Genomic DNA, 26,184 nt, shown 5'->3' on the forward strand with positions numbered 1-26,184 from the left:
TTCACAGAAACTGCTGTATAAGTAAAGTATAGGTGAAGTATAAATGATTCACTGATATTTTACAAAAACGCTGTATAAGTGAAATATACTTCACTTATAAGTGATTCACTGATATTTACAAACATTGCTGTATAAGTGAAGTATAAGTGATTCACTGATATTTTACAAAAACGCTGTATAAGTGAAGTATAAGTGAAGTATAAGTGATTCACTGATATTTTACAAAAACGCTGTATAAGTGAAGTATAAGTGAAATATAAGTGATTCACTGATATTTCACAGAAACTGCTGTATAGGTGAAATATAAGTGATTCACTGATATTTTACAAAAACGCTGTATAAGTGAAGTATAAGTGAAATATAAGTGAATATCAAAGGCTGTGGTATGTTCTGTCCTGATCATATAAAAGATGACTTGCTGCTTTTGAAACATGTAGAGAGCTTCCTCTGAAGACGACTATGGGTCAGAATTAATTATCAATTTAATTTTGTACATCCAGCAGTTGGTGATGAACTAATCATTAAACAAATGAAAATAGGCAGCAATCTGTCCTTGGAGACCAAATTTCAATATTCTCGGGCAATTGCTGTATTAATGCCACCGCTTACACACCCTATCTGTAAACTAGCTGTCCACAAAACATAAAAATTGAAGCACAATAGTCTTAACAAACAAAGTGATGTTTCATTCTGACTCACTAATATATCTGAACAGTATATGCAAACAAATATTTTATAAATACTATATATATTTATTTCCAACTGTTAGATTGGATTATCTCACATCCATTTTCCTCAGTTATGTCCTGTTCAGTGTCATCTTGATATATGTCATCCAACATTCAGATGGGATTCTGAAAAACAAATGTAGTCTGGATAGATCTGCTATGTAATTAGCTATTGTTTATTATTAATGTAAACATTTAGTTCTTTCTGTTAGTTTTAAAAAGACTACCTTAGAGAATCATAGCGTACCAAGTTTCAGGTGTGGGGAATCAAAATTTCAAGAGAAAACAAACTAATTTTCAGTTAAATTTTCAAGTTTACTTTTTTACCTGGTATCAATCAAATCTCAAGGATAAAACAGACTTTGAAATATTCAATGTTGACCTTTAATTTTAATTATGAAGAAATCAAAAAATAAAATACATGATATATATTTGAATCTAAAGAATCTGTACCAATTTTCAGGCCTACAAAATATAAACTATTACAAAAAGATAAAGGGTGTTGGACTGGGAGGGAAATAATGGTACTAGTGTCGTAGCGTAGCACAGGCAGATGTCGGTGTTCATAGTTTCTAGTTCGAAAAATAAATTTTAATTAATCAAATGCGCTAAAGTTAAATAATGTTTTGGAAAAAAATCGGGAATTCCGTTTCAGATAGGTATTTCCGCGATTCCGTGATCGGGAAAATCAGTGCCTCTATACATGTACATCATAGAACTGCATGCAACTCCTTTCAAGCTATAGGGGTAAAGCGCTTGATTGATGCACGGTTGACCCATGATCGATCCCTGTCGATGGACCCTTAGGGCTTTTCTTGTTCCATGACTGGTATATCGAAGGCTGTGGTATGTGCTATCCTGTCTGTGGGATAGTGCATATAAAAGATCCCTTGCTACTAATGGAAAATTGTAGCAGGTTTTTTCTCGCTTAATTAATGATGAATTAATCATCGGCTATTGGATGTCAAACATTTGGTAATTCTGACTCGTAGTCAGCTACAGCTTTTCTAATGCAGCAAAGGGTCTTTTATATGCACTTTACCACAGACAGGAAAGCACATACCACAGTCTTTGTCCAGTTGTGGTGCACTGGTTAGAACGAGAAAAAGCCCTGCATGCTTGTCAGTGACCATACATGTGATGTCAGATGCTGTTCAAATGTAAACTGGAAGTTACTTTTTTTATTATTAAAATGTTTAATTCAAGATGCTCACTCAAGAATATGAGCGGACAAGGAAGAATTGAAAAAAAAAAAAAATTCTAATGTTAAGGAAAGTGTAAAAGTTATTATCCTGAAATAGATGTTTTAAAAATTACCAACCAACCGTCATGCTGAGATTGCATTTCCTACTAACCTGATAACACATGTTAAAGTTAATTTCCAAGTGATCTGGTATAATCAAACATTTTTGAATAATTATGTATAATGGCTTATGACATTGAACGACCACCTCTTACACATCAAGTCATGCATCTTAAAACAAGATTATTGTTTGTTAAATACATACCAGTCACAAATATTTCCATAATATGACGACCAGAATGTGCTGACGATTTTTCTGAAAAAACAAAAAACAAAAAAAAAAAACACACATATATATATATATATATATATATATATATATATATATATATATGTATATAACTTGTGTTTCTTGTAATCAAAATAAATGTCCATTTCATCCTCATGCAAACCAATCCATCCCCAAAGGTATGTCAATATCCTATCCAAGAATTTTCCTGTGTCAGTTTAAGAGTTTTATAGTTTTTTTTAAAAGAGAAGACAAGCGTTTTGAAAAGAAATTAACTGGCATGGGGCGAAAAAGCTTGATACCACACCCAGGTCATAGTAATATGAAACAATTTTTTATAATATAAATAGAAAATGCAACCAAAGATGTGTTGTACATATTTGGGGGCATCCATACCGACAGTTGGGGGTGAAGTGAACAGAGGAGTAAACAGGTAACACAAAATATAATGGTATAAATATTTTAATTTTATATATATTCTCAGCAAACAATAAGTATGCATCGATTGGCAATTGTTGCACGATTTCGTATGTATTTCATCTTGGTAAGTGGTATCCTGTTGTGGGATGGTGCATAGATAAAAATACATTGCTACTAATTAATTTTTAGCATGTTCCCTCTCAAAAATTATATGTCAGAATTACCTGTTTGACATCCAATAGCCAATGATTAATAAATCAATGTGCTCTAGTGGTGTCTTTAAAGAAAACAAACTTACTTTTTGTATAGACAATGAATCCATGACATTTTGCCCCCAGTTTGGCCTGTTCCCTCCATGTACCAGTTCGCCCCCAAATCCCAATTATTTGTTACTTTTAAACAATTACTGTATTTTTCTTTAGAGGCATGTTAAACTGTGTGTGTGTGTGTGTGTGTGTGTGTGTGTGTGTTTCTTTTCTTAGAGGGGAGGGATTGTCGTCTTTCCACAATTTGGTTGGATCCTGATTCAGTCCGGGCACATTTGACATAATCACCAGTTTAATTAATTAATTAATACATATAAATCTTTATGGGGGTGAACTGGTACCTTTGTGGGGGCGAACTGGTTAAGCACGCGAGGGCGAACTGACATCCAATTTGGGGGAGAAACGTCTGGTACCCTAAACAATTGAGGTTTATTGTAGCCCAAACCAAATTTTACTTTCAAATAATTAATTTTGTATGTACGAAAAAAATATGAATGCATGACATTGTGATCCCAAGCCTGATCACCAGAAAGGATTATGAAATATACCGGTACACATTATGTTGCTTAAAATTATAAAACAAAATGTTTTATAAGCTTAAAAAAAAGATCAATAACTATCTCTAACCGTACATTGATTCTAACAAATATTTTTATAATTTGTTAGGGGGAAGACTTGCTAAACAACCAATTACCTACCGTATATCACTGTGTATTAGCCGACTTTTTGATACAAAAATTATCAAGTCAAAGGCTGGGGTCGGCTTATCTAAGGAGTCAACATTTTATTGGAAATGTAAAGTTAGAATAGTGACGTCACGGCTCGACTCGATCTATTGTCATTATTGTGCTCTGCATTTCCGCTTTCATAAAGGTTTAATATTGCATTTTAACACAAGCTATTACAAATAAAAGATATTAAAATTGTATATATATGTTCAATTTAATAAATGTTGGTGTTTAAAAGTTATTTAGTAATATTTATCAGACATAAACAACAAAAAATGGTGACCGATCAAAACAATTTCGGAAAACTTCGCAGGTCACTCGTGACATTACAAACTGCTTACTAAACCGGTGAACACGTTAATTGTTCCAGCTTCATTTGTTTTGTTTGTCGGCTATGGGATTAATCGACACGGGTGTTTGGGTATGGTAGGGTATAGCCGACTAGTAATGAAAAGACCGATTAGCACAATCAACAATGCAAACAGTCACTGTGTTTTTAACATGTGGCTGCAATCAAGAATGTTTAGGTATATTTCGCTATCTTGGTACTTATATTTTACGAGAAATAAATTAACCGGACACCGTTTCTATAAATAGAAATCGGCTACTGCTTCTGGATAAGTTTGCTGTGACAAATGACGTTTGAAAGCAGATGTACTTTGTCATTTTGTAGACCACACAGACATCTGACTTGGTTAGTTTCATATAGGGGGGGTTGGCTTATATACAAGGTCTATAATTTTAAAGCCGATTTGGAGGGTGAAACTAGGGGGTCGGCTAATGCATGGAGTCGGCTAATACACAGCGATATACGGTAAGCCAAAATCATTTTTATTACCTAACATAATATTAGGGGAGGGGGCGAACCCTCATATTTTGGGGGTGAACTGACTGGGGGCGAACTGGTTTGGGGACGAAACATATGGTACCCAAAAACAATATATATTACTAAGTAAAATGAAAAATGACTGCTACTTGTGATACTTTAAATAAATTAAACAAATTAAAACTAAATTAATTTGTAAACAAAGACTGCTGACCTATCAGAGTACGTGAAACTGGTCATGTGACCTAAATCACCCCAAAAAAGCATTACTATCGTTGTAAAAATCTGTACCCATCGGTGAAATAACAACACTTTTTCTGTAATAAATGCATCAATTTGGCATCTTAAAATATTTATTTTGCATTTAAATGTATTATTTATGATGTCAATGTGATCTATGTGTATTTAAATTGCCCCCGAAAAATATGCCTTGATCGGCCATTTTGGAAATTTTCTGTGTCATGACCCAATGTTGCATCATGTAGAACATGTTGCATCATGTAGAACACGTTACATTCGTTCGATTGTCATCAAACATCACACAATATTAGAACAAATACAGTTAAAGATATCAACTTAGGCGTATATATTAAAGGTGTCTAGAATAAGTAAGAAAATAGTAAAATCATGTTTACCTTTTTTCCCTTCCAAACGTGACGAAAATAGTAGGACATCCGAAACTTGATCGAAGTTCTTCATTTTCCGCCATAGCGAAGTATTCGGTAATAAACTGTGATTGTTTCTGCTCAATCAAAATGATCTTAAATCCAATTCATAGTGCAAAATACACAATGTTTTGTCATTATTTATTATTATTGGCAAACTGCAAATGGCGCGTTTTTTCCTGTTGTTATCTCTAAGCCAATCAAATCCCAGGTATGACTGTTCAGGAACCGACCAATCATATTATCGCTTTTAACCTTCATCTTTTTAAGACGACACAGACTTATAATAATAATTATTAATATTATTATTATTATCATAATTATGTACTAATCTAGCGCCTTTGTGGCCTTCTGTCTATTAAGCATTATAAATTATTACTCTGCATATGGTGTATGACATCACCATTTTTTTTTTTTTTTTTTTTTTTTTAATACCAAAGCTCATCTTTTTTCTAGCGAATATAGATAATGTTACCTAAAGGTGTGGGTATTTTTGAAAAAAAAATTGTGATGATCCCATCACGAAGAATTCGTCCGTCTCTCCCACCCCCCCCACCGATTTTTTTTGATTTTTTTTTATTTTATTTTTATTTTTTTGTAGTTTCTATAAATGGATTTGTGAGGACCAGGGATGGGAGTGATACACCAGCTTACTTTATTTTTCTTCCTTGTGATTTAACAAAAAAACTAACATTTTTATTATTATGTGTGTGAAAATTCATATTTAAAAAATAAATTAAAAAATAAATCAATCTTAATAAATAATAGACCAAAAGTAATGATACCTGAAAGGAAGGGGGGGGGGGGGGGGGGGCACAATCTGTTCTAGTAGTATCAATTCATTTTAATTTGGTTTTTGTGCCTATTTTCACACAATCTGGTAAAAACACAAAAAAAGTGGTGGTGGGTGGGTGTGAAACGTACAGCATGAATACAGCATGGCTAGCTGGAACAACAGCACCGACAGCAACTGCCATATGTGTGTCTGTATTATTATAATAACAACAAATTAACAATAATTAAGATTTTTTTAAAAACAATTTTTATTGACTTTATTTTTTTTAAATTATTTATTTTATTATTTAATTGAAATTATAATTATATTTTTATTTAGCAGCAATATATATATATATATATATATATATATATATATATATATATATATATATATATATATATATATATATGTATGTATGAGATGTGAGTGGTAGCCTACCCTGTAATATTTAGTTTTTAGCCCCCCACCCCCTAAAATAAATCCATGCTGTGATCAATAAACATTGTGACAGGGATCACTTCTCCTCTCCCCCCCCCCCCCCATGAGCTACTTTTTACAGATCTTTATTATGACAGGTGTGTCGGGATGGGGGAGTCTATTGAAAGCAAGGAGGTAGTATGGGATAATTGCAAGATGATCCTGTCTTAATCATATATAACCATATGTATCAATTAGGAGGTAGTATGGGATATCATATATAACCATATGTATCAATTGATACATATGGTTATATATGATTAAAACAGGATCATCTTGTAATTATCCCATACTACCTCCTCGCTTTCAATAGACTCCCCCACCCCGACTTTTTTTTTTTTTTTTTTTTTAAATTATCATAAATACTATCTAAATCTGCTAAATGTATGTTTGGTTGTTTAGCCACTTTTCCCAATGAATTCGATAAATCCTGTGAGAAGTTATGAATTTTTAAAAAATAACCATGAAAATGTTTTGGACTTAGTGTTTTCCCCGTTCATTTGGAACACATCATTTCCTTTGAAAAAGGACTACCTCCAAACTAATAGTTCACTTATATTTCACTTGTAGAAACAACAACAAAAATATCTAATTCCAGTTCACTTATACCACTGATAAACCACTTATAGGTGAAATATATGTGGAGTATCAGTGAAGTATCAATTAACCATTTTTTTCACTTATACTTATACACACTGATACTTCACTTATACCAATATATAGGTAACTTATAAGTGGTGTACAAGTAAAGTATATTCCACTTATAATTTTGTATAGGTTATTTCCGTAAGGGGATTTAATGCTATTTGGTTCTGTGCAGCTATAAACTGATATGCAATAAAGTGGATTCGACTGTATATACGTATGCTAAAAGAAAACAAAGTGTACATTATGTACATATACAACATTAAAGAAATTATTTCTTTAAAATTGTGTTGTTTTTTTTTAAAATCTACTCTATTGTGGATCAATGTAATTTGGTGATTGTGGCACATTTGTAGATTTTGCTTCTGTTATCAATGTAATTTGGTGATTGTGGCACATTTGTAGATTTTGCTTCTGTTCAAGTTAAAGGACTTACCTTTTTGCATCTACATATATACATTGTAGTTTCATGATATTCTGCAGTTCTTCAGATTATAGCGTGTGTGTGTGTGTGTGTACAATCTGCTTGATTAATTACCTGCAATAAAATTAATGGTTACCTGCCACATCTGATATTTGTTTTCCTTTCTGAAAACACTGTTTCACATGAAGAATAATATAGCATATAACCATCTCATTCATACATTTTCTTTGAATATGCTACTGAAGTGCATCTATATAAGAGGTAATTTAACCCAGGTTAAAAGCAACTTTAGTTAAATATGTGTAGTCTAGCAGAAGACATATTGATACAGATCAGTTTACTAACAGTCATGATATTTGCCTCCATCTCCTTTCTCCACCTGAATATTATCAAAAATTAGTTTTGTACGTATTACTTAACTTTTAATTGCAATAACAAGTCCAATACAGCATAAGACTGAAGAAGAACATATTTGTATGTTTGTTTGATGTTTTAGTAGGTTGTAGACTGTGACATGAAAATAACTGAGAGGAATTATTAATTGCACCCTTAAAGGTGGGGACAATAATTATTAAGGCATTTGGCCTGGTATGCATATTCAGTGATATATAATGCACATTATTGTTTAATATCAACAAGTATAATCGTATAGTTAATTAATAAAACGCTTAAATGTGACGGCTATTATATATAATGGGTGCAGCCGATTTGTACCATCCCAGTGAATACGCCCTCTGGCGAGCTGGTTGTTACGTAATACCTAACGTGTCATGTCAGGAATTAGTCTTCGAACAGAAGAAACAAAACATACCCGATTTTTACAGATGCATCGCAATGTTCTGTAATAATATCCATCCCAGTAAGCCGGCAACAAGTACATATGTTATTTTTCAATACAAAATAAGCCACCATTGTCAAAGTGTTTAAATAACTACAGTCAAATCCACTTAATTGGATGTCGGATTATTGTATATTTCGGATATTTGAATATGTTTGTCCTGCACGGAACCATTTGCCATTATGACAATACAAAATCCAACGGTTAATTGGATGTGTTTTTTAACGTGTTTTCGGATATTTGAATATAAAATTATCCTTGCCGAATGGCAAGTGCATGTAAAACATAGGAAAGTTTGTGTTATGTGCAGGTCTACTTGATGTGTTTTTGTAAAATTTATGATCGTACGTAATACCATACTATCGTACATGCAGAAATGAATACTTTTAATTTTATTTAATTTCATTGTTAAAAAAAGAAAAAGACTTACGACAAACTTGTTTTCTTGTTTCTTAAATTATTTCGGATGACTCGTTATTAATCAATACATTTCCTAATTACATCGTAATTAATCCATGAACTCTGAGATTCATCTCAAATGTGACCCAATGGCCGAGACAATGCGGGACAATCAAGGATCAAAGCCGGTTTTTTTTCACCTTGTTGGCGGCCACGTGCGTTTTCGTAAGCAGGCATCCCTTAATCTCATGTCAGCCACTTTTGAAGCAGTGTATGTTTAATCCATAAATAAACACTTGTCAGATCTTTTTCTCTATGAATTGTCGGCGACAGTAACAAACAAAAGCCGTTGGCTACTATAGTCTTATTTTTAGTGGTATATTTTGATCACGTAATTTTTCCTCTGCAGCTCACAATGTGAGGCCCCATTTGGGGTGACCGATTATGGTGATTACTGTTTAAATAGTTAAATGCCGACAAAAGGTAAGTTGTAGGAGATTTTCTTAGCAAGTTGGATTAATCATGTTTTGGCTATAAATATTGACAAGAATAATATTTTTTCACAATGTCAACATGGCAAATAAACGGAAACGAAACGATTTATCTTTGGCTCAGAAATACGACACGGTGCAATTGCTAATTAAAAAAACTCTACAGGCAGAGGTTGCAAAGAAACTTCGATGTTCACAACCACAAGTTTCACGAATATCCAACATGCGTGACGAGATATGTGCCCAGTATCTCGCCAATGCTAACCCAGAATGAAAAAGACAGAGAACGGGGAAAAGCAGCCAATGTGGAGAAGGCCTTATTAGAATGGTTTTCCGTTGCCAGACAAAAAGACATTCCAATATTGGGCCCAATATTAGCTGCAAAAGTGAAAGATCTGGCAGAGAAGATGAATATAGACGATTTCAATCCAACAAGCGGATGGCTCTCCCGGTGGAAAGAAAGGAACACAATTGTCTACAAGAAACTTCACGGCGAGAAAAAGGATGCGGATTTCGCAGCTGCTGACAATTGGTTGAAGACGGTCCTTCCCGAAATTCTGCAGAAGTACAAGGCGGAGGATATCTACAACGCTGACGAGACGGGACTGTATTACAGAGCGCTACCCAGTGGAACGCTGGCAGCCAAGAAAGACCAGGTTAATGGTAGCAAAAAAGCGATGGATAGAGTAACTGTCCTTGTAGCGTGCAACACGACAGGGACGGACAAATGAAAACTTCTTGTAATCGGTAAAAGTAAAGATCCCAGGTGTTTCCGAGGTAAAAAGGGCCTTCCAGTGACATATAGAAAGAGCAAAAATGCGTGGATGACGGGTAAATTATTTACGGAATGGCTGCAAGATTTCAACAAGGACATGAAATTGCAAGGGAGAAAAGTGGTCTTGTTAGTGGACAACTACACTGCGCATCCTCCAACTGATAAGTTGGAAAACGTGAACATGATGTTTCTGCCTGCCAAAACGTCGTCACTCATTCAACCTTGCGACCAGGGAATTATCCGGAATTTGAAGGGTCATTATCGATCTCAAGTGGTGAATAAAATAATTGAAGACATCAATGGAACAGCAGACATTACAGCAAACGAGCTTGCAAAGAAACTCAACTTGTTGGACGCTATCCATATGTTAACAAAAGCTTGTAGAAATGTGAAACCCGGCACAGTGGTAAACTGTTTTAAGAAAGGTGGGTTTTCCATGGATGACAGAGTAGAAACGGAAGAAGCCGAACCATTACCACCCACTGGCATGACAAACGACGAGTTCAACACCTTTGTCAACCATAACGATAAGCTGGAATGCCACAGTTTACCAAACGATGAAGAGATCTGTTCGGCAATAGTACCGCCACCAACTCCAACCCCCAACGTATCTGATGACAGTGAAGATGATGACGACTATATCATCCCAGTAATGGCAAGCGAAGTAAGATCCCATTTTCAGTGAATCTGTCGGTACTTTGAAGAAAACAGCTGCGACGACTTCAGCCTTTTGTACAACTTAGAAGATCAGTTTGACAAGGTAGCAGCCACAAACCAACGGCAACGAAAGATCACTGAATTCATAAACTGGATCCCATGATTTAATTGAACTTAATGACTGATATAGTGTTGCTATTAATTTGTGTTTGGTTTTATTTAATTATTTTGAAGAATAGCTCAATGACGATTTCATATATATAAATGACTACATATTCAAGATTATATTGGGAGGAGGGGGTGGGGTCTTGTTGCATTTGATTTACAAATGTACAAAGAAGTTAATAATGGCCGTTTAATTATCAAGAAGTTAATAACGGCCGTTTAATTATCAAGAAGTTAATAACGGCCGTTTAATTATTTGACTGTGGCCAGTCTAATTGAGCTTCCGGTGGTTTTATCTGGGTCATTAGATGTTTAGTCACTTCTACTTCTAGACATACAAAAGGCATTAACTGTTGCCTCTTGTATTTATCAAGTTTATAGACAAACTTGATAATGATAACAGAGTCACAATATGGAACTTGGAATCGGTATTTTATTAACACAAAATACTTACAGGTTTCTGACGAAAATTCCACATGTCATGAGGCCCAAATTGGGAGAATCGTAATTAGGGTTTGCATAAATCAACAAGAGGTTTTAATTGGGTATATAGTATGTCGAAATTGTACCTTCGGTTTATTGAATATGCCGCTTATTTGAATATATTTTTGTTGCACGAGGCACATCCAAATAAGCGGATTTGAATGTTTTGTACATAAATTAACCCACGTACTGAAATAATAATCGGAGTGTGTTCTTGGTTAATTGGTCTTTTCTTTCTGTGGCCTGTACCTGTGGTTCCTGATTGGCAGGTGTATAAAAAGACGTGCCTCTTTTATTAAGATCACAAGGTATTGTCTGAAAGCCGCGCAGACGCCCCTCAAAATCGTAATGGACATTATCACTTTAGTACTGTAAGTAATTCTGTAAAACCCTTGATTAAGTAGACTTTCCCATCTAAAATCACAAAACTGACCAATTATGTAGTCCCAAAGAAAACAAAGTTATCACTTGGGTATCGTGAGTGGTCGTTTTTGCTCGAACGTACCCTACCAATAGGCCTAATAATAAGCATTTTTTATTTGGATTTTTTTAAAGAAAAAAATACTATAACTCCCATTTCGTTCTATTGATGTAAATTGAAATATATTTAGTTGAATAGTTTATTATAGTATCAAGTCATTTATGTTGTTTTACAAGTCAGGTTGATAAAAGCGAAGCGCCTTGTCGTAAATTAGAGCGTTTGTTTATACTGTGCTTAAGAGGAGTTCGACGGAGCTGACGTCACTTCGCCCCAAGCTATACCACCAGATGTCTCAAACACGAAACAAAATGGCTGCCCCTCAGTTAGCAGGAATAATCATGGTTTTTTTATTAACTGTAAAATTACGCGTTTTTCATTTGTTAAAGTGTCAGTATGTGTTGGTGGTCCGGGTATTCATCTTTCCAACACATAAGGCTCTTATTTGACTTTACCCTACCTTTAACTTAGATTATGGAAGGCAATTTAAAATAGTATTAATATTCACATGCCAAAGGGAGCTATATATTATTCTCCTTGAACTAATCTCAGGGGAGTGATGGGTAGCAAGAGAGAGATATAGCTTCCCTTAGATGACAAGGTCTAAGGTTGGCTATATTTTATTACTGCTATTTTCTTTTCGCCTGCATTCATCCGGTAAGGAAGAGCAACATCTGAGATAATTTCACAATCTGTAAAAGCAAAATCATTTCATTATTTCAAGAACATTTTCACTGTTGCCATTACATCTGTATAATAAGAATGTCAATAATAATACTGTAATTTAAAGTTGTAAAGTAACAACTTTGCAATTGTTTAATTATTACATTCTATTTGGAAATAAAATAATGATGTTAAATCATAAAAATAATTATCTTAAATCATGCATTCAGATTTTATTATACATACAAATGATATATTTTGTATCCCACATCATAATTATTATAACCCTTACCGAAATGACTTATATTTATCACTTATGAGTGAAGTATAGGTCGTTAATACTTTTCAAGTATAAGTGACTTATAAGTAAACGATTAGGATTTTGTATGCAAATGAGGTATCACTTATACAAAGTATATGTGACATATAGGTGAAGTGTTAACTATATATATAAGTGAAGTGTAAGTCATTCGCTTATATTTAACAGAAGTGTTAGATATATATAAGTGACTTATAAGTGAAGTATAAGTGTAACAGAAACTGCTGTATAAGTGAAATATAAGTGAAGTATAAGTGATTCACCAATATTTAACTGAAACTGTTGTGTAAGTGAAGTATAGGTGAAATATAAGTGAAGTATAAGCGATTCACTAATATTTAACAGAAACTGCTGTATAAGTGAAGTATAGGTGAAATGTAAGTGAAGTATAAACGATTCACTAATATTTAACAGAAACTGCTGTATAAGTGAAGTATAGGTGAAATGTAAGTGAAGTATACGTGATTCACTGATATTTTACATAAAACACTGAATAAATGAAGTATAAGTGAAATATAAGTGAAGTATAAGTGATTCACTGATATTTACATAACATTACTGTATAAGTGAAATATAAGTGATTCACCAATATTTTACAAAAAAAACATTGTATAAGTGAAGTATAATTAGTGACAAGTGATTCACTGATATTTGAGAGATACTGCTGTATAAGTGAATATCTATCAAAGGCAGTGGTATGTTCTGTCCTGTCCAAGGAAAGATCATATAAAAGATGACTTGCTGCTTTTGAAACATGTAGAGAGCTTCCTCTGAAGACTATCGGTCAGAATTAATTATCAATTTAATTTTTTACATCCAGTACTCGGTGATGAACCAATCATTAAACAAATGAAAATAGGCAGCAATCTGTCCTTGGAGACCAAATTTCAATATTCTCAGACAATTGCTGTATTAATGCCACTGCTTACACACCCTATCTGTAAACTAGCTGTCCACAAAACATAAAAATGTGATGTTTCATTCTGACTCACTAATATATCTGAACAGCGCATGTAGTATATGCAAACAAATATTTTATAAATAATATATATATTTATTTCCAATTGTTAGATTGGATTCTCTCACATCCATTTTCCTCAGTTATGTCCTGTTCAGTGTCATCTTGATATATGTCATCCAATATTCAGATGGGATTCTGAAAAACAAATGTAGTCTGGATAGATCTGCTATGTAATTAGCTATTGTTTATTATTAATGTAAACATTTAGTTCTTTCTGTTAGTTTTAATAAAATACATGATATATATTTGAATCTAAAGAATCTGTACCAATTTTCAGGCCTACAAAATATAAACTATTACGAAAAGATAAAGGGTGTTGGGACTGGGAGGGAAATAATGAAATTAAAAAACAAACAAACATGCATTTGTCTACATGTATTAGTTTGTACATGTATACTACATGTATATCATAGAACTGCATGCAACTCCTTTCAAGCTATAGGGGTAAAGCACTCGATTGATGCACGGTTGACCCATGATCGATCCCTGTCGATGGGCCCTTAGGGCTTTTCTTGTTCCAGCCAGTGCACCACAACTGGTACATCGAAGGTTGTGGTATGTGCTATCCTGTGTGGGATAGTGCATATAAAAGATCCCTTGCTACTAATGGAAAATTGTAGCAGGTTTCTTCTTGCTTAATTAATGATTAATTAATCATTGGCTATTGGATGTCAAACATTTGGTAATTCTGACTCGTAGTCATCAGAGGAAACCTGCTACAGCTTTTCTAAAGCAGCAAGGGGTCTTTTATATGCACTTTACCACAGACAGGAAAGCACATACCATTCTTTGTCCAGTTGTGGTGCACTGGTTAGAACGAGAAAAAGCCCTGCATGCTTGTCAGTGACCATACATGTGATGTCAGATGCTGTTCAAATGTAAACTGGAAGTTACTTTTTTTATTATTAAAATGTTTAATTCAAGATGCTCACTCAAGAATATGGGCGGACAAGGAAGAATTGAAAAAAAAAAAAAAAAAAATTCTAATGTTAAGGAAAGTGTAAAAGTTATTATCCTGAAATAGATGTTTTAAAAATTACCAACCAACTGTCATGCAGAGATTGCATTTCCTACTAACCTGATAACATGTTAAAGTTAATTTCCTAGTGATCTGGTATAATCAAACATTTTTGAATAATTATGTATAATGGCTTGTGACATTGAACGACCACCTCTTATGCATCAAGTCATGCATCTTAAAACAAAATTATTGTTTGCTAAATACATACCAGTCACAAATATTTCCATAATATGATGACCAGAATGTGCTGAAGATTTTTCTGAAAAAAAAAAAAATATATATATAGCTTGTGTTTCTTGTAATCAAGTAAATGTCCATTTCATTCTCATGCAAACCAATCCATCCCCAGAGGTATGTCAATATCCTATCCAAGAATTTTCCTGTGTCAGTTTAAGAGTTTTATAGTTTTTTTCAAAAGAGAAGACAAGCGTTTTGAAAAGAAATTAACTGACATGGGGCGAAAAGGCTTGATACCACACCCCAGTCAAAGTAATATGAAACAATTTTTATAATATAAATACAAAATGCAACCAAAGATGTGTTGTAAATATTTGGGGGCATCCATACCGACAGTTGGGGATGAAGTGAACTGAGAGTAAACAAGTAACACAAAATATAATGGTATAAATATTTTAATTTTATATGTATTCTCAGCAAACAATAAGTATGCATCGATTGGCAATTGTTGCACGATTTCGTATGGTATTTCATCTTGGTAAGTGCTATCCTGTTTGTGGGATGGTGCATAGATAAAAATACATTGCTGCTAATTAATTTTTAGCAGGTTCCCTCTCAAAAATTATATGTCAAAATTACCTGTTTGACATCCAATAGCCAATGATTAATAAATCAATGTGCTCTAGTGGTGTCTTCAAACAAAACAAACTTACTTTTTGTATAGACAATGAATCCATGACGTTTTGTCCCCAGTTTGACCTGTTCGCCCCATGTACCAGTTCGCCCCCAACTGTTTGCTTGTTCGCCCCCAACTATTTGTCAGTTCGCCCCCAAATCCCAATTATTTGTTACTTTTAAACAATTACTGTATTGTTTCTTTAGAGGCATGTTAAACCGTGTGTGTGTGTGTGTGTTTCTTTTGTTAGAGGGGAGGGATTATCGTCTTTCCATGATTTGGTTGGATCCTGAGTCAGTCCGGGCACATTTGACATAATCACCAGTTTAATTAATTAATTAATACATATAAATCTTTATGGGGGTGAACTGGTACCTTTGTGGGGGTGAACTGGTTAAGAATGCGAGGGCGAACTGACATCCGATTTGGGGGCGAAACGTCTTGTACCCTAAACAATTGAGGTTTATTGTAGCCCAAACCAAATTTTACTTTCAAATAATTAATTTTGTATGTATGAAAAAAATATGAATGCATGACGTTGTGACCCCAGGCCTGATCACCATAAAGGATTATGAAATATACACATTATGTTGCTTAAAATTATAAAACAAAATGTTTTATAAGCTTAAAAAAAGATCAATAACCATCTCTAACCTTGTATTAATTCTTACAAATATTTTTAAAATTTGTTGGGGGTGGGGGGTGGGGTGGGGATAAGGAAGACTTGTCAAACAACCAATTACCTAAGCCAAAATCATTTTTATTACCTAACATAATATTATGGGAGGGGGCGAACCCTCTAATAGTTGGGGGTGAACTGACTGGTGGCGAACTGGTTTGGGGACGAAACATATGGTACCCAAAAACAATATATATTACTAAGTAAAATGAAAAATGACTGCTACTTGTGATACTTAAATTAAACAAATTAAAACTAAATTAATTTGTAAACAAAGACTGCTGACCTATCAGAGTACGTGAAACTGGTCATGTGACCTAAATCGCCCCAAAAAAGCATTACTATCGTTGTAAAAATCTGTACCCATCGGTGAAATAACAAAAGATTTTCTGTAATAAATGCATCAATTTGGCATCTTAAAATATTTATTTTGCATTTAAATGTATTATTTATGATGTCAGCGTGATCTATGTGTATTTAAATTGCCCCTGAAAGATATGCCTTGATCGGCCATTTTGGAAATTTTCTGTGTCATGACCCAATGTTGCATCATGTAGAAAACGTTACATTCGTTCGATTGTCATCAAACATCACACAATATTAGAACAAATACAGTTAAAGATGTCAACTTATATATTAAAGGTGTCTAGAATAAGTAAGAAAATAATAAAATCATGTTTACCTTTTTTCCCTTCCAAATGTGACGAAAATAGTAGGATATCCGAAACTTGACCGAAGTTCTTCATTTTCCGCCATAGCCAAGTATTCGGTAATAAACTGTGATTGTTTCTGCTCAATCAAAATGATCTCAGATCCAATTCATAGTGCAAAATACACAATGTTTTGTCATTATTTATTATTAAATTTAATTTGGCAAACTGCAAATGGCGCGTTTTTTGCTGCTGTTATCTCTAAGCCAATCAAATCCCAGGTATGACTGTTCAGGAACCGACCAATCATATTATCGCTTTTAACCTTCGTTCGTCTTAAAATAATAATAATTCTCGGAAGCGGCGTGATGTCACACGGCCTAGTTACCGATCATCCGGGTCTTTGGGGGTGAAGCAAAGCTGATTTACATAGAATAAAGTTATCATATTAACTTTTTACATGCCTTACATATTGTCATTTATTTTCTGTAGCTAACACATAGTTGCAATACGTCTTATGTGTATTATAACAGCTTGGGTTGCCATATAAGAGAAACGAACAACGGGAATCTGAATTAGTATAATCTATATTTAGTACCGATGTGTTTCCGTGTACTTTGAATGTCGAGGGGACAGGGCAGGTTGGGCAGAATATAATTTTTGTTGATGCAATTTTCAGGTAATGTTAATTATAAATTTTAACAATTTTGAAATGATAAGATAATTATTAATATAATAATTATGATGTGGGCTACAAAATATATAATTTGTATTTATAATAAAATTTGTATGCATGATTAAGTTAATTATTTTTATGATTTAATAATTATTTTATTTCCAAATAATATGTAATAATTAAACAATGGCAAAGTTGTTACTTTACAAGTTCAAAATTACAATAGTATTATTGTCATATCTTATTATACAGATGTATTGGCAACAGTATGTTCCACTGAATACATTCTTTTATTCTTAAAACAAAATACAGTTTCTTGAAATAATGAAATGCTTTTGTTTTTACAGATTGCAAAATTACCACATGATGTTGCCCTTCCTTACCGGTTGAATGCAGGCAACAAAAAATAGCAATAATAAAATATAGCCATCCTCAGACCTAGACATCTAGGTGGAGCAATATCTCTCTCTACTTACCCATCACACCTGAGATTAGTTTCAAGGAGAATAATATATAGTTTCCTTTGGCATGTGAATTTATATACATGTAGTATCAATATGGTAATATTTTAAATTGCCCCCCATAAACTACATTAGGGAGCAAATAATCAGTTCCCTCAGTTATTTTTATGTCGAGGTCTACAACCTAATAAAACATAAGTGTTACCTCGTGGAACAAACATGCAAATGTTTTTATAATAGGGTTTAACCTGGTATATTTAGTAATAAAACACAAAAACTTACCTGAGTAAATAATGGTTAATATATGTATAATATTGGTGTTGTTTTATATCTAGTCACAATGGATATTGCAGATATTTTCTTGTTCAGTCTTGTGCTGTATTGGAATTGTTATTGCAGTTCAATTTAAGTAATATCTACAAAACTAATTTTTAATAGTATACAGCTGGAGAAAGGAGGCTGGTTGTTAATAAACTGATCTATATCGGTATGCCTTCTACTAGACTACACATATTTAACCCAAGTTGCTTTTAACCCGGGTTAAGTTACCTCATGTAGATGCACTATGTAGCATATTCAAGGAAAATATATCAATGAGATAGTTAAATGCTGTATTCTCCATGTCAAACAGTGTTTTCAAAATGGAAAACAAATATCAGATGTGGCAGATGACCATTCATTTTATTGCAGGTAATTTCTAAAGCACACACAAACACACACACTGAACTGTAGAATACCATGAAACGACATATATACTGAACAAAATAAGAAACTTCCGCTAACTTTGCTTGAACATAACTTGATGAAAACAAACCAGGGGAATAATTGTTATATATGCGTTTAAAGAGTGTTCCATGATGCATTGTTTGGTGCAAAAATCATGGCCATAGGTTAACAAAAACTGAGAGAAATTTTGACCAAGTGTGGTAGGGGTTAAAAAACAAAACACCCACTTAATAACGGGTATGACCACCTCTTGAATTGACCACTGTAGTGCATCGCAGGTGCATAGAATTGACTACAGTGTTGATTTCTGCCTGTGGAATATTGTTCCATTCCTGAATGAGCGCTTGACGAAGTTCGTTGACGTTAGCGGGTGGGTTGGGACGCCGCCTCAATCGTCTGTCCAGACTATCCCAGACATGCTCGGTGTGGTTGAGATCAGGACTTTTAGCGGGCCAGTCATCAATGAAATCAATGTTATTTGTCCTAAGAAAATTTAGTGTCTCTAGCTGTATGAGAGGTGGCATTATCATGCTGAAAAATCGAGATGTTGGCGTTGTTATGGAACAGAGGAATGACGTGATGAGCGAGAATGTCATCGCGGTAACGTTGAGCATTTAAATTGCCATCAATGATGACTAGTGGTGAACGATAACCATGGGCAATGGCTGCCCAGACCATGACAGAACCCCCACCCCCGAAACGATCTCGTTCAAGAACACAACAGTCATCATAGCGTTCATTTCTCCTACGGTAGACGCGCACCCTGCCATCACCACGTTGTACAGAAAATCTGGATTCATCCGAAAAAAGAACGGTATTCCAGCGTCGCTGTATCCAACGAGTGTGTACACGTGCCCAATTAAGACGATTTAGATGATGACGTTGCGTTAAAACGCATCCGACGTAAGGACGTCGTGCATGTAAACCGTTCTCCCGCAGATGATTACGAACAGTTTGCCCACTGATTCGGTTATTATGAAGCCCAGGTGTGTTAGCAGCAGTAGCAGTGGCAGTTTGGAATCGATTGCGTAAATGCGTGTTCATGATATAGCGGTCTTGACCACGCGTTGTAACACGCGGACGTCCACGACGTGGCAAGTTGTTGGTGCTTCCTGTCGTTCAAAATCTTACGCGAAGATTTCGTATCACTCGACTAGAACTCCCAACATGCCTTGCAACGTTTTCTGTTGACATGCCAGCATCAAGCATGCCAATCGCCCGTTCGCGTAAATTATTGGGTATTCTTGGCATACTAAAAATGCTACAATGTAAAAAACATTAATTGTTTTACAAATTTTGAAGCGTTTTCGTTCACTTGACAACAATGTCAGTAAGTCAAGTAAAACAAATTGACCGAATACTACATGGGACATGTCGAACCATGCATGCACGTGCAAATTGAATTTCACGTTGTCGACGATTAACAGTGAAAAAATAATCGATAAAATTCATGAATCCTGATAATACAGCTCAAGGCTAATACTACCTATATCATTTCATTACACAATGAATTCTTTAACACAACAAATACTATATGTACAAATTGGAAGTTTCTTTTTTTGTTCAGTATACACATGTATATGTAAAAAGGTAAGTCCTCTAACTTGAACAAGTAAAATTTACAAATGTACCACAACCACCAAATTACATTGATCCACAATAGAATAGATTTTTATGTATTTTTAGATTTATGTATATGTACAATGTATGTGTAGTGTTTTCCCTAGCTTGTTTTAGCACGGTGCAGCACCATGCCTCAATAGTCTAGCACCATCTTGCCTTAATCAGCGCCATGCTGCCCTGAGGTTAAATAAGCCTTTTTCACTAATTATAATTCTAAAATTGCCTTTATAAAACACCCAAAAAGGTATTATTAATTAATAAAATATGCCTTTTACATCTTTTGCCATTCATTTATTAAAGCAAGCACATAAATTACATTAATGTTTATTTCAATTAATTTTTGTGTATTTTTAATGAAAAAAAGTGCCCCGAAAATGGTGAAAATGCCCAAAGAGTGTTTGGTCTACCATGCCTTGACAAATTTCTAGGGAAATCACTAATGTGTGTGTGTGTGTGTGTGTGTATATATGTATGTATGTATGTATGTATGTATATATGTATATATATATATATATTTATATATATATATATATATTGTATGTATGTATATGTATATGTTATACATATACATACATATACAGATATATATATATATATATATACACACACACACACACACATCTTAGTTTACTCTTTGCAGCCAGCTGAGAGAAATAAAAACAATTTCACTGTCAATGTCAGTTTTAAGTTTCACATGCCATTTTCAAAAGACAGGAAAACAAAAAAAGTTCAAACTATTCCTTTCACCAATAAAAGTCAGTAGATGACTGCACAGAACTTCACAGCTTTGTCCAGTTTTTGTCAGAGGATGACTGCACAAATTTGTCCAAGTTGGTCAATAGATGTTTGCACAAAAAGTTCACAGATTTATCCAGTCAGTAGATGACTGCACAAAAACTTCACAGATTTGTCCAACTTGTATTGGAAATAACAAAACAATACTAATTTTGTGTGCAATTTACAAATCAATCGGCTTAGAAATGAATAACTTGTAGTAAATTTCATAGTAATAAAAAAGACATTCCTAGCTCGAGTGCTCTGACTGTAAGAGAGCTAGACGGACATTTGGACATAAATAATGAGAGCGTGTTTATGTTCAAATGTCCGTCTAGCTCTCTTACAGTCCGAGTACTCGGGCTAAGGCGTTCCCTGGGGGACGGACTTGTAGTTTTAATGTTTATTAGCCTATTGAACGGACCCATGCTAAAATCACCCAAATTAATTTATTCCCAATTAACTGAAACACTGAAATAAATGTGAACTGTTTAATGTTTGTGGTTATTCTTGAATATTCCGTTTATTTAATTATTACCCATGCTCAGCAGTTGATAGGCCTATCTACATCACTGGCATAGGAAGCGGGGAAGGGGGTACTTTGTAGCAGCATCGATGGTTTATATATTAATTTTATACGTGTGTGCCCACCCACCCCACTTTTTGGTATCTTCCTACAGGCTACACCCGTGTATATTAACAAATTCTGGGTACTAGGCCTAAGCAGTAGCCAACAACGAAAATTGTACCAAGTCTTCTTCAAATGACCTTCACCTTTGCATGCGGAAAAAAACGCGATGACTTGTAGTTTGTGCATGTGGTATCGAGAAATCCTTGTTTTGTTGAGATCGCACGTTGTTGTTTTTGGAAAATAAACCTACAATGTATGAGATGACTGGAGTTACGATAATACGATATATTTTCCTCTATAGGCCTACAGTATTTTAGCAGTTTTGTAATAAAAGCCGTTTAATCGCCACACACGTTACCGTACTGTCATGCGATCTCGTGTGTCACCAATTACCGTGGTACCTAATAAGAGCACGTGCTATTAACAGTGTTCTACACTCGGTTTTATAACTTACTCTTCTTTGGCTAGTGGACAGACAAAATTTACTAGCCAAGCTTAAAATGTTACTCGCCACAGTGCGACACTACTCATTTTGTATCATTTATGAATGTGTTGTAAGTATCTGGATTGTTTTCGCCAAATTACTAAAATCAACGATGAGTTCCGAATTGTACCGACAATTAATACGGAATTCACAGTGATCAATCGGACAACTTCGTAAATAGTGAAATGTTCCGACTGCACAATGATGTCAACAAATTTCATTTGTTTTCTCTGCTAGGACTCTGAACGCACATGGCAAATAATTTAATACTTAGACGTTTTTGGAGTCAGTCGCCAGATGGCGACGATAATAAATTCAGTCAGTCGCCACGCCAACATTTTGGTCGCAACGTAGAACACTGGTTAATGATTCCAATTTCAAACAAATTAGTTATGCTCATATCCATTCATCGTCCAGGCATGTCTAGTCTGGGTCCAGTTTCTAACAACACCAGTGATTGGGTCCAGGGCACAGTGTAAGAAGGTGCCAAAAAGTGGGGTGGGGGTGTATAAAAACCATCGCTGCTGCCCCCCACGCACACACACCCCTCAACCTCCATTTAACACACACACTGACGTGTAAGAGTTATCCTACTTGAGTACTTCTGTCGTCTGCTTTGTCGATCCGTGACCACAACTTCTCTGTGCGCTTCCCCCCACCCCACCCCACCCACCCCAGCAGAAAAGAAAAAAAGTTCAGGGTCGGTGGCAAAATTTAGGGTCGGTCGGGTGACCGGAAACAAACAATTTTTTTTTTTTTGCCTAAAGTAATCTCTGTTGGTGTCAACAAGCAGCAACATTAAAGTCAACGTAGTCACATTCTGTGAGGGAAGCCATGGAATTCCATCAGGTTTGTCGTTTTAATGACCCTACCCACAAGTGGCGCCTAGTCTCTTCTTTTGGAAATTTGTAAAACAATATTTTGTTTTACATCATGTTATGGTTTATGCAGCCAACTGCACAACATGTGTTGGGCATTGTGACCGTTAACTGTTGTAAATGATTGACCAAAGTTGCCTCATTTCACTATCAAACCATACGTAACTAAGGAGAAGCTTCACTGCGTCACGTGATAAACAATGGCGGCCAGGGGTCGAAGTACCCGTATGTTCGGTTCCGAGAATTATTATTATTATCATAATTATGTACTAATCTAGCGCCTTTGTGGCCTTCTGTCTATTAAGCATTATAAATGATTACTCTGCATATAATGAAATAAACAATGTAATAACAAAACACAACGTAATTATTATCCAGATTCCAATTAATTGAATTATAAATAAATAAAATTTAAACGTACAGATTCCTGAGTAAAGATTTTACTAAACATTTTCAAGAGCCAGTGTTATGCATAATTTTATACTGTCTTTATTATATTATAAATGAAAGTAATTACGTTTGCAAATACATTTTAAAACAGACTTACGCTGACCGATCTACTCAGATTATGTATGCGACATAACACAGGTTCGCACGCAGGGTGGTGGGGGTGGGGGGGAGGTGCGATGAGTGCGTATGGCATCACCATTTTTTTTTAATTTTTTTTTTTTTTTAATACCAATATAGATAACGTTACCTAAAGGTGGGTATTTTTTTTTTTTTTGTGATGATCCCATCACGAAGAATTCGCCCCCCCCCCCCCCCCCCCAAAAAAAAAAAAAAATATTTCCTATGGATTGTAGTTTCTATAAATGGATTTGTGAGGACCAGGGATGGGAGTGATACACCAGCTTACTTTATTTTTCTTCCTTGTGATTTAACAAAAAAACTAAAAAAAATATTATTTTGTGTGTGAAAATTCAGATTAAAAAAAAAATAAAAAAATCAATCTTAATAAATAATAGTAGACCAAAAGTAATGATACCTGAAAGGAAAGCGGGGGGGGGGGGGGGGGGGGGGGGCACACAATCTGTTATAGTAATATCAATTTATTTTAATTTGGTTTTTGTGCCTATTTTCACACAATCTGGTAAAAAAAAAAAAAAGTGGTGGTGGGTGGGTGTGAGACGTACAGCATGAATACAGCATGGCTAGCTGGAACAACAGCACCGACAGCAACTGCCATGTATACATGTGTGTCTGTATTATTATAATAACAACAAATTAACAATAATTATGATTTTTTTAAAAACAATTTTTATTGACTTTATTTTTTTTAAATTATTTATTTTATTATTTAATTGAAATTATAATTATATTATTATTTAGCAGCAATATATATATATATATATATATATATATATATATGTATGAGATGTGTGGTAGCCTACCCTGTAATATTTAGTTTTTAGCCCCCCCCCAAAAAAAAAAATCCATACTGTGATCGATAAACATTGGTGATGGGGATCACACCACCCCCCCCCCCCCCCCATCAGCTACTTTTTACAGATCTTTATTATGACAGGTGTGTCGGGATGGGGGAGTCTATTGAAAGCAAGGAGGTAGTATGGGATAATTACAAGATGATCCTGTTTTAATCATATATAACCATATGTATCGATACATATGGTTATATATGATATCCCATACTACCTCCTAATTGATACATATGGTACTCCGACTTTTTTTTTTTTTTTTTTTTTTTTAAATTATCATAAATACTATCTAAATCTGCTAAATGTATGTTTGGTTGTTTAGCCACTGTTCCCAATGAATTCGATAAATCCTGTGAGAAGTTATGAATTTTTAAAAAATAACCATGAAAATGTTTTGGACTTAGTTTTTTCCCCGTTCATTTGGAACACATCATTTCCTTTGAAAAAAGGACTATCTCCAAACTAATATTTCACTTATATTTCACTTGTAGAAACAACAACAAAAATATCTAATTCCAGTTCACTTATACCACTGATAAACCACTTATAGGTGAAATATATGTGGAGTATCAGTGAAGTATCAATTAACCATTTTTTTCACTTATACTTATACACACTGATACTTCACCTATACCAGTATATAGGTAACTTATAAGTGGCGTATAAGTAAAGTATATTCCACTTATAAGTTTGTATAGGTTATTTCCGTAAGGGAATATTAATAAAATTTCACACTTGTCAAAATTTATAATTAATATTACCTAAAAATTACATCAACAAAAATTATATTCTGCCCAACCTGCTTCCAGTCAGGTCCCCGCGACATACAAACTATACGGAAACACGTTGGTACTAAATATAGATCATACTAATTCATATTCACGTTGTTCATTTCTATTATATGACAATCCAAGCTGCTATAATACTCATAAAACATGCTGCAACTATGTGTTAGCTACAGAAAATAAATGACAATATGCAAGGCATGCAAAACGTTAATATGAAAACTTTATTCTATGTAAAACAGTAATCACTAAGGCTTTGCTTCACCCCCAAAGACTCGGATGATCGGTAACTAGGCCGTGTGACGTCACGCCGGTTCCGAGAATGGGCTTTTTTTTTTTTTTACTTGCCATTCGCAGGGCTCAAACTTATTAAGAATTTATTACCAATGGCATTTAAAAGAAAGAAAGATTGCTGTTGGTGACAGCAGTGTGCGATTTTAAGGCGAGTCTGGGAGCCAGGGACTCTCAAAAATCATGTCGGACTCTCTGGCTTGCCTAGAATACGGGCCCTCATGGCTCTTAAATATAATTTGTACAAATGAAATTGAATTTTCTAAATGACACATGGAACGTATTTTAAAACCCTGGAAAATATGACAGTCTCAAATTGCGATGTTTTCCATGATTTCGTATGTCTCTTTTCGGGGACCAGACAACTCGGCCCGGGGGACAACTTGGCCCAGACAACTCGTCTCGGACAACTCTGGGCCGAGTTATTAGACTGATAGA

The 26,184-nt window shown here is 34.5% G+C and overlaps 1 long non-coding RNA gene across 1 annotated transcript; it reads right to left on the reverse strand.

Moving 5' to 3' along the window:
- Window positions 1-736: 736 nt before the first annotated feature.
- LOC121391977 lies at window positions 737-15,040 on the reverse strand. The gene is made up of 2 exons (XR_005960398.1): window positions 15,008-15,040; window positions 737-854 (listed from the first exon to the last, which is right to left on the reverse strand). It is a non-coding gene; the product is annotated as an uncharacterized LOC121391977 (long non-coding RNA).
- Between the last annotated feature and the right edge of the window lie 11,144 nt (window positions 15,041-26,184).

This window comes from Gigantopelta aegis, unplaced genomic scaffold, assembly GCF_016097555.1.
Source record: "Gigantopelta aegis isolate Gae_Host unplaced genomic scaffold, Gae_host_genome ctg3200_pilon_pilon:::debris, whole genome shotgun sequence".
In the NCBI taxonomy this organism is placed as follows: domain Eukaryota; kingdom Metazoa; phylum Mollusca; class Gastropoda; order Neomphalida; family Peltospiridae; genus Gigantopelta; species Gigantopelta aegis.